The sequence below is a fragment of the Callospermophilus lateralis genome, unplaced genomic scaffold (genome assembly GCF_048772815.1).
Source record: "Callospermophilus lateralis isolate mCalLat2 unplaced genomic scaffold, mCalLat2.hap1 Scaffold_43, whole genome shotgun sequence".
Lineage (NCBI taxonomy): Eukaryota > Metazoa > Chordata > Mammalia > Rodentia > Sciuridae > Callospermophilus > Callospermophilus lateralis.
This window is the reverse complement of record NW_027514380.1, coordinates 7,867,731-7,878,343: the sequence shown is the minus strand read 5'-3', so window position 1 is coordinate 7,878,343 and position 10,613 is coordinate 7,867,731.

Here is a 10,613-nt window from a genome sequence, read left to right as displayed (position 1 = left end):
CAGAAGACTTTCTCTCTTTTCATTGTTTTTCCTCAAAGCCTACCTTTATGCTGGCTGAAACAGAATGAAGTTAAATAAGCAAATGTCATCTTGCTTCTATTTTTTAGTACATTTTTGTTTTGAATTTATGACTTATAAACCTGCTTACTTCAAACAATATGAGGTAGTTAGATATATTAAATTATACTAAGTGGACAACGGGTTGAATATCTTCCTTTCAACCCTACAGATCACTTCTCCACCCTGTTTCATTCTGCTGTCTGGAATCAGACCTAGACAGGCTTTTGTACCATCTGTTGCTGTTTTCCAGGATCTAGCCCAAGGACGTCTGCAACAACAGGTCTGAGGAAAGGGAATGAATGCAAGGTTTTTTCTTTGATTCCCTCCTTGCATTTCTCTTCCAGTTTCCTCCCTCACCAAAGGTGACTGTCCACTGGCTCTCTTCTGCCTGCTCCCTTAATCCCTTCAGATCTGCTACTAGGATCCCCTCTTGCTCTGTAATTTTGATGAGAAAAGTAGCCATGACCATATTTGAATTTTCAAGCAGGACATGTGCTGAAACTCTGAGGAGTCTGTAAACAACCCAACAGTCTTTGGGATAGATGTGCTACAGGTTGGTGAGGGGACTGACTGGTTATGTTTCTTGAGCTTTCTGTTGCCTCTGGGCACTTGACTGAGGGATCCAAGTTGCCAACATACGACTTTAATGAGTATGTTTTAATAATTCTTATGTCATACCCCATATCTATCAACTAAACTGAATAGATATGCTTCTAATTTGCTGGTTTTGGCAAGTACTAATTATTTTGCACTGTCTTATACTGATTAATGTGACAGTACACAAAGAAGAATGAGAACACTTTTTTCTTGAGAATGTGTAGGATTATGATGAAGAAGTTCATCAAATTATTTCTATATACATCACCTTGTAGGGGTTTAGAAGAGGAGTCGAATCTTCATTGCTTCATATACATTACATTGTGTACTATGAGACTCTATCATGATGAAAATGAAATAAATGTATCTGTGAATTAGTCTCTAGGCAAAGGCTTGGTAGGGATGTAAGACTATAATACAGATTAACAGAATGCTAAGATCCAAGGCAGCTTAAGTGAAATCAATGGTTCAAATGCCTCAATTTTTATGAACTCACAAATTACTTAAATCCATTTCCAAATTTAGCTTGGACATCTACAATAATTTCATATTTCTTTTCTAAATTATTCAGTACCATAGCTAAATTTCCAAAGAATTAAATTGACAAAAAATTCCATGAAAACATTTGGTAATTATTAAACACTAATAATAAATCATTTAGGAGAAAAAAGTTAGCATTAAAATTGCTGACTTTCAATCTGAAAATGGTGAGTTTAGACACTGAATTGTTTTTTATGGATAGTATTTTAAAGAAACACTTCTAGGAATATACCAAATATCTCATACATTTGTTTTTTTGCACAGTTAGCTTTCACACTGATGAAGTAGGAGACTGTCAATTTGTGTATATGAAACTCCAAGGACTAGTTAAATTAAGGCTGTTCAGTAGAAGAATACATTCAACAAGGGTTTCAAATGTAGATACCAAGTACTGCAGGTAACAGGTGTGCTTGAAATGTATGAATTGATGGGCCTGCTAGTGCAAATGCATGGTGAAAGATCATGATTACTGGACCCTTTGTTTTGTGCTGCAGGGGGAATGTAGGCTTAAATACAACTGAAATGGGAAGGAAAGATCCAGCACCGTGAAATACTGCAGAAAAAGTAACTAAGAAATACATTATTAGTAAGAGAATGGTAGGCTTTTCGTGCCTAAGGAACAAAGCACGAACTATGTCAAGACAAAAACCAATTGATGCTGGTCATGTTGGTCCAAGTTCTGCAGTGGAATGTGTCTGTTCACTAAAATCTTAAACATCAGAGCCTAGCTGGTCTATCCATCAACTCACAATCATGCATGAGAACCATGAGGGAGGAGCTGCTGCAAAGTTCAGAAGACCATGTGACAGGATTAACAACACCCTGAGAGGAGCTAGTCAGCCAAAGGGAACAGCAGGGGGAATCCCCACCACTTAACACAGAAAATGCTCAGAGCAGCTCCACCTCTGCATTTGCCACATCTGCTGCAAAATAATTAATCAGGCTGCAAAACCATAGGTGTGACTGAGGGGTGGCACCAAGATGAGCTATAATTGTAAGAGGCATATAGCTCTACGGAAATATAGAAAACTTATTTTCCAAAATATATCAGCAAATAACACACTTGTGCAATATAGTCAGCATGATCCTTAATACCTGGAGACTAGGGAAAAACAAGATTTAAAAATATTGGTTGAATAAATGAATGAATGAAATGGTAAATAAATTTGGTAAGATTTTGGTAAGAAGAGCCTGGAAGATATGAATTCCTCTAGATAAGTTTTTAATCTGATTATTTCAGGGAAAATTTCTACACTTTATTGATTAGTCCATATTACTTATTGAGAGGAGCTCTTATTCCCTTTTTCAAATTATTAAAATATATTAAGCCTCAAATTCCAAGCCTTTTTGATTTTATGGATTTCAACCTTTTTTTACAGAAAAATTCTTATCAGTTATTATCATGTTACTTATATTTTCCATTTCATCTCAGTTTTTCCATCCCTTTAAGCATAGCTTATGTATTGAGTTGGATGTCTTTTCAAAGTCTTACATTAACTAAGTTTTACAGATGAACCCATCCTGAAAATACTAAAATCCAGAATCTTAAGAGTTGCAGAATAACAATAACAGTTGATCTTCTTTCTTTGCCTGGTAGTCATCGTATTATTATATTAATTATTATATTAATCAAGCAGTATATACTGAATGCCAAATGGTTGCCAATTTACATTAGGTATTACAAAAAGGACACAAACACACACACACACACACACACATATATATATATATATATACACACACACACACACACACACACACAGTAGAAATCATAGTTCTTGCCCTTTAAGTGTTTATATTAGAAGTACTTAAAATATCATATGTTTCACATAAAGCAAAGAACAGTAAAATAACAAACAGCTAGAAATTGACTAAAAAATTATGGGAACACAAAGGAGAGATAGATTACTATGTACCAAATCCAGTTGCCAGGAGTGTTTTGTAGAATCAGCAAGGCGTGGCTGGAACTTGAAAGACAAGTAGGAGGAAGAAGACAAGCCACTCAAATGGGGAGGATCAGCAGGAACACAGGCATGGAAACTGGAAGAAAAATGATGCTTACACTTTTTTACATCCCATTTAGAAGCCAAAGAAAGGCATGACTTTCAGAGCAAGTAATAGACTGTAAGAACGGGTTATTATTACCTGAGGAGAAATGTTGCCTTGGGACATTAACAGGTGGCATTATTGTTTGGGAATTAATTTGAGTCTTGGTGTTTTATACCTGCAACAGGTGTCCTGAAGATACTTTAATTGAGTGATTAAATAAGCTGATGGAGAACAACCGAGCTGCTGATGCTCTGTTTAGAAAATGCTAAGAAAAGCTGAATGCTGATTACGTTTCCGCAGTTTGCGGAATTTGTTTTCTTTTTCTTTACCATGTTAATTTTTGCTACAAATTAACTTGCATATTTAGTCCATGCTACTCATAGTAAAATAGTAATTCAGAAAGATTTGGGTTTGCTCCTCATTTGTGTAAGTTTGAAAAATCATCTAAGCCCAATATGTAAGAAGGAAAGGAAAGCATGGTCTCCTTCAATGATTGTGAGAATGAAATGAAGCTATTTAGTTTATTTATTTACTTTTGCTTTGCTGAGGATCAAAAAGGGTCTTACCATGCTAGACAAGTACTCTACCACTAAGGAGCTGCATCATTAATCCATGAAATAAAAACATAAGCAGAACATCTAGTTAATTTTTTGGCACGTGGTTGTCTTAAATACTTTTCCTCTTTCCTGCTTTCCCTTTCTCTGTTCGAGTAATGGACAATGATACTCCCAAAGACTACATAATATATTAAACCAACTTGTGACACTTTTTGGAGTAAAAGGGACTAGTACTAAAAATTACAGTGGGGCACAGAAGAAAATTGAGACTGACCCTTACTATGTTTCTTATGAAAAGAGAAAGAAAAAGAAACCAAAAAGGATTTTTTTTCATAAATCTATATACCATTGAATAAAAAGTTGCCATCACAAAAGGTATTCTGTGAATTTCATCACACATATTTTGACATAAAAAATCTCATTGCAACATGATGTATAGCTACCACTTAAAATAGCAATGAATACAATAGTAAATGCAAACTGCCACTCCTATATATCTTTCTCAATAAGCTTCTTTCATTTTTTTCTCCTTTTAAATATTGATAAGAATTGTATGTATTTAGGTTGCGCAATGTGATATACTGATAAACATAAGATGATTACCACAATCAAGCTAAATAACATATCTAGCACCTCATACATAGATACCTTTTGATCAGCATGACCCTGTTCTCCTAGAAACCCTGACAACCACTTAATCTCTGCTTCCACAAATGCATGAAATTATGTAGTATTTGTCTTTTTGTGCCTGACTTTTTTCACTTAGCATAATGTCCTAAAATTTTGTCCCAAATGGTGAGATATACTTCTTTTTAAGACAGAAATTTTTTTTTCCTCTCTCTCTCTGATATTTTCTGTATTAGCATTTATTCACCGATGGACTTTATGATTCATTCTTGGTAGGGATGGTCCTTTGAAATTCTGTGATGTCACTTGTAATATCTCTTCTTTCACTTACATATCTTTTCCCTCTTTTTAAAGATAGTCTAGTTAAAGTTTGTTAATTTTTTTTTTGTTTCAGAAATCCAACTCTTGTTTCATAAATGTTTTCTGTTCTCTATTTATTTATGCTCTGGTTTTTATTATTTTCTTCCTTCTGCTAACTTTGGGCTTAGTTTTTTTCTGTTTCTTGTTCCCTGAAGTATAATGTTAGGTTGTTTATTTTAGATCTTTCTTTTTTTATAATGTAGGCCCATATAACTATAAAATTTCCCCAAACAATTGTTTTTGCTGAATTTCTTAAGCTCTATTAAAATTTCTTTCTATTTTGTATTGCAAGATACCTTTTTATTTCTTTTTGATATCTGATGTTTCAGGAGTGTGCTGTTTAACTTTTACACATTTGTAAATTTTCCAATTTTCCTACAGTTACTGATTTCTAGTTTTATACCATTATGGCTGGAAAAGATACTTGATATGATTTTAACCAAATCTTAAATTTGCTAAGACTTAATTTATAATATAACATATAATCTATCCTAGAGAATATGTGGGGAAGAACATCTTCCGCTGCTGTTGGAGACAATGTTCTCCATTTATCTAGTAGGTCCACTTAGTCTATAGTGTTTTTCAAGTCTGCTGAATGTCTTTTAAAAAAATATTTATTTATTTATTCTAATTAGGTATATATGACAACAGAATGCATTTTGATTCATTGTACACAATTGCAGTCCAACTTTTCTTTTCTCTGGTTGTACATGATGTAGCATTGCTACCATATGTGCAGTCATACATGTACCTAGGGTAATGACATCCATCTCATTCCACCATATTTCTTGCCCCCATGATCCTTCCCCTCCCTTTCTCCCTTTTCCCAATCACAGTTTTCCCCATCCCCACCACTCCCGCAAACATGGATTAGCATCCACTTATCAGAGAAAACATTTGCCCTTTGGTTTTTTGGGATTGGCCTACTTTGCTTAACATGATCTCCACCTCCATCCATTTACCTGCAAATGCCATAATTTTATCTTTTAATGGTGTTTATATACCTTGAAGTTTATATACCACAGTTTCTTTTTCCATTCATCTATTGAAGGACATCTAGGTTGGTTCCATAGTTTACATATTGTAAATTGAGCTGCTATAAACATTGATGTAGCTGCATTACTATAGTACGCTGATTTTAGGTCTTTTGGGTAAAGACCGAGGAGTGGGATAGCTAGGTCAAATGGTGATTCCATCCCAAGTTTTCTAAGAAATCTCCACACTGCTTTCCAGATTGTTTGCACCAATGTGCAGTGCCTTTTCCTCCACATCCTTGCTTCAAGTCTGCTGAATTTCTGTCTAAAAGATCTACAGTTGAAAGTGGGGCTTTGAAGTCCCCAAGTACCATTGTATTGAACTCTATTTCTCCTTTCACTTATGCTAATATTTACTTTGTATACATAGGTGCTTTGAAGTTGTGCATATATATTTATAATTATTCTATCTTCTTGATAGAATAATTATAAATATATTATTATATAACAATCTTATTTTCCCCATTATAGTTTGTTTTTACTTGAAGTCAATATTACTTTGTTAGTATAGTCACTGATGTACTCTTTTGATTGATGTTATTATGGAATATCTCTTTTATCCCATAACTTTCAGTCTACATCCTTAAAGGTAATGTAAGTCTTCTATAAGTAGAACATGGTTAGATCCAGTTATTTTTTATTCATTCAGTCATTCTATGTCTTTTGATTGGAGAATTTAATCCATGTATAATTAAAGTAAATGTTTTGAGCTGCTCATTGTTTCCTGATTCCTTTTGCTGCTTTCCTTTGTAATTTGGTATTTTTCTAAGTGGTATGCTTTTCTTTTTCTCTTTTGAATGTCAATTGCAGTATTTTCTTTGTGGTTACCATGAAGCTTACATAAAAATTCTTTTTTTTAGAGAGAGAGAGAATTTTTTAATATTTATTTTTCAGTTTTTGGTGGACACAACATCTTTATTTTATTTTATGTGGTGCTGAGGATCCAACCCAGCGCCCCGTGTGTGCAAGGCGAGTGCATTGCCCCTTAAGCCACATCCCCAGCCCCATAAAAATTCTTATAGTCATGAAAATATGTTTGAAGCTGATAGTAACAACTTCTGTTGCACACACAAAAACTACACTTCTAAAAATAGCCAATAAATACCTGAAAAAAGACTCAACATCAGTAATCACTGTGGAAATACAATTTAAACCACAATGGAATATCCCCTCACACCTGTTGTCAAAAAGAAGGCAAAAAAGTTGGTGAGGATACAGAGAAAAGGGAGAAATGGGAATCCTTGTGCACTGTTCATAGGAATTTACAGTGGCGGGCATTTTGGAAAACAGCATAACTTCCTCAAAACTTAAAAAAAAAAAAAAAAAAACTTATGTCATCCAATAATCCAACCACAAGGTATATCCAAAGGAAATTAAATCAATATTTTGAAGAGGTATCTATATTCCCATGTTCAGGGCAGCATTATTAACATATTCTATGATATGGAGTCAATACGAACTTAACACCACAAAAATACATAATCCAATTAAGTATGCAAAAGAACTAAATAGACATTTCTCAAAAGAAGAAACACAAATGATCAACAAATATGTGAAAAAAATGTTAAACATCTCTAGCAATCTGGAATATGGAGTCAACCTGATGCTGGAGCAGTCATGGTACATGGGTCTGTAGGGGCTGGTCTGGAGTTTGGAGTCATGTATACTAGCCTTATATCATATAGCCACAGCTCTGGTCGAAAGCCTGGGGCCATGGGAGCAGACCAGGTAGGCCTAAAGCCTGTGTTTGTGGTTGTTGGCCTGGTACTTGAGGCCAGGGCTGCTGACCTGCACTAGAGTAGAACTGATGCCCAGGGCTATATGTCCTACCTCTGGGCTGGTCTGGAATCTGGGGCAGAGACCTGGAGCTTGTATCCACATAGGCTGGACATAGTATGGGGATGGTACAGAACCTATGGCAATGAGAGCTGGCCAGATGGAGATTCAGTGCATGGGAGCTGGCTTGGCACAGGTGTTAGCCTGGAGCTGGATCTTAGGGCATGGGGGCTGGCCTGTTTTTGCGGCTATCCTGGAATCTAAGATAGGAGGGGCTTGCTTGGTGCTGGGGTAGGTATGGAGCCTGGGTTCACAGGTGCCAGACTAGTGACTGGGTCCTCTGTGCTGGTCTGGCACCAGGTTCACTGGGACAGTTCTGGTCCTGGAGTATGCAGAAAAGGTGGGTGCTCAGTTCACTCTCCTATCCCCACACTAAAGGTATTTCTCTCCACAATGTTCTCTGCAGATTCAGGGGAGGAGGTAACATGAGTAATGTTGAAATTGTCCTTTCTTCTCTCTTGAATGGGTCTTTTCTTATTTCTGTGTTTCACCCACATGCCATCATCTCCCACTTTAGTCCTGTGAAGGTATTGTGTGTGCATGTGTGTGCATGCACGCACCCTTGAATATGCACTCATGGATTGTTGTTCAAGTTAATATTACTCTGAAGGGATGAGACTTCATCCCTTCAGAGTGGAAATTCCTATTCTGCCATTTTGCTGACACTGTGCTATTACATTCTTCACAAATTTTCTGACTGATGCAGTCCAGCTGCTCTGGGAGATTTAGAGAGATCAGTAACGGGGACCAAGTTTCTGTATATGGATGGTCCCTGCCTTATGATAGTTTAACTTATGATTTTTTTGACTTTATGATTGTGTGAAGACAATATACATTCAGTAGAAACTATTTGCCAGGTTTTGAATTTTGATATTTTCCTGGGTTAACAATATGTGATTCTCTCCCAGTGCTGGGTAGTGGCAGTGAGTCACAGCTCCCATTCAACCATAGGGTCATCAGGCTAAGCAACGAATACCCTAGAGTGTACCATGTATCCAAGCTAGGATGTAAGTAAATAACTAAGTAAGATATATTAAATGCATTTCCAATTTATAATATTTTCTGTTTACAATGAGTTGATCAGAACGTAACCCTATTGTAAATCAAGAAGCATCTGTATTTAGATTCCAGAGTTATTAAGTCTGAGGGCTATAACTGAAGTTAACTCATGAGAAGCCTTGGCTGAGAGGGGTTTCAAGGGGTACTCTAGCATAGTGAGGTGGGGTAATGGCTGGGAAGAGTTTAACTTGTCATCAGAGATTTTTTGACATACTTTTAAGTACTTGATTTTTTTGTGTGTGTGTTTTGAGTTTCTTCACTAAAAGGAAGAAACAGAGATACAGTGAAGTTGCCATTGAAATATTGCCCTTGTTTGGAAGTTCAGATTCATCTATGTGTGCTTTAGTATTTGGTAACATTAATATTGTGTTTATAAACTTAACAACTTGAACTTGATTCTGTAATCATCAAACTGAACAGAAGCTCTCAGCCCAGGAAGCTTCTGTCCCACTGCGTTAATTAGCACATGCCTGAGTCTGACTGGACAGTCTAGGGCCTAAGGCATAGTGAGTCAGCAAAGGCTGTGCTCTAACTTTTATGGGCTTTTTTAGCCATTTTTATTCTTTGTTTTGAGTTGCTGAGTCTGGCCTCAAATTTACAGTCCTCCGGCCTTAGCTTTCTGAATCACTGGGATCACAGGTCTGTGCCCAGGCAGTTATTCCCAACCTCCATTATGAGTAAAAAGACCTCGACTGTGGAGACAGCTTATTTTCATTGGCCTTTGCCCCAACTCTAGGTCCCACTCTCTATAACCAAAGAAAGCCCTCTAATGCATATGTAATGTTAGTGTGCTAAAAACTATACATGGAATCATACCACAACTATATAATAAAATGAATATAACTAACAAAGAATCATAAGGCTTATTTTCAGTTTTCAAGAATGTTCATAGAGAATTATACCTTAGTTTTGCCTTTTCATCTTTAAGAACCAGTAAATCCAGTTTATAGACAAAACTTTTCCCTAAAAGGCAGTTTTTTTTTATTGACTAATTACGGTAAGACAGTTTCCTTCAGCTTTAGCTTTCATTACCTGTAATATGATGAAGTAATAACAAGTACTAACCAACTAATATTTCTTTTTGTTTCTTTTATAAGAGCTTGTTTTACTACAATTTGCAGAGAACACTTAAAGGAGGCATGACTACACGAGTATTCAGTGCTGCTTGTTATCTGTACTTAAAATATCAGTGAGGGAGATGTCATATGATAATAAATGCTACTGATTTGGAATATACTCACTTGAACTTTGCTTACTTTTGTTGTGAAAGAGAAAGCGAGAGACAGAGAGAAGGCAGATATACATGTGCTTTATAAAGAAAACGGCTTTTAAAAATGGCTCAGCAGTATTATGTGGGCTGACTTCTATTTCCTGGTGCCTCTGGCAAACATGGGAAAGTAGTTCTTCCATACAGACATTCTTGGAAATAAAATGTCTCTAGAGAGTGAGCTTCCTGCTTTATCATTTTAACCCACTAATCTGTACCTCATAGGACTATTGAGAGACTCGGCTAATAAAAAATGATCATAAAGCACTTGGCAAAATCACAACTATAAAAAAGGATAAATGCAAATGTGGTAAGGCTTGTCTTTCTGGTATGTACATAAAGCCTTTGTGCATGAAATGATACAGTGACTCAAATGTCAAGGAAAATATTTTTTTTTCTTTTTTCTCTTTCACAAACTGGGAGTAGTTTTACCAGCTGGTTTGCTAGACTGAATTGTTTCTAACTCAATAATAGGGTACTAGGTTTAAAACCTTCCTTCTAATGCTGATATTAGGCCTCTCCATAAACTCATGAATATATTGCTTAAGAATTTATACCTGCTTATTTAAAGAAGTGCAACACATTTGTATTAAAAATCATAGGGGTAAATAAATGGGTCATGTAGCA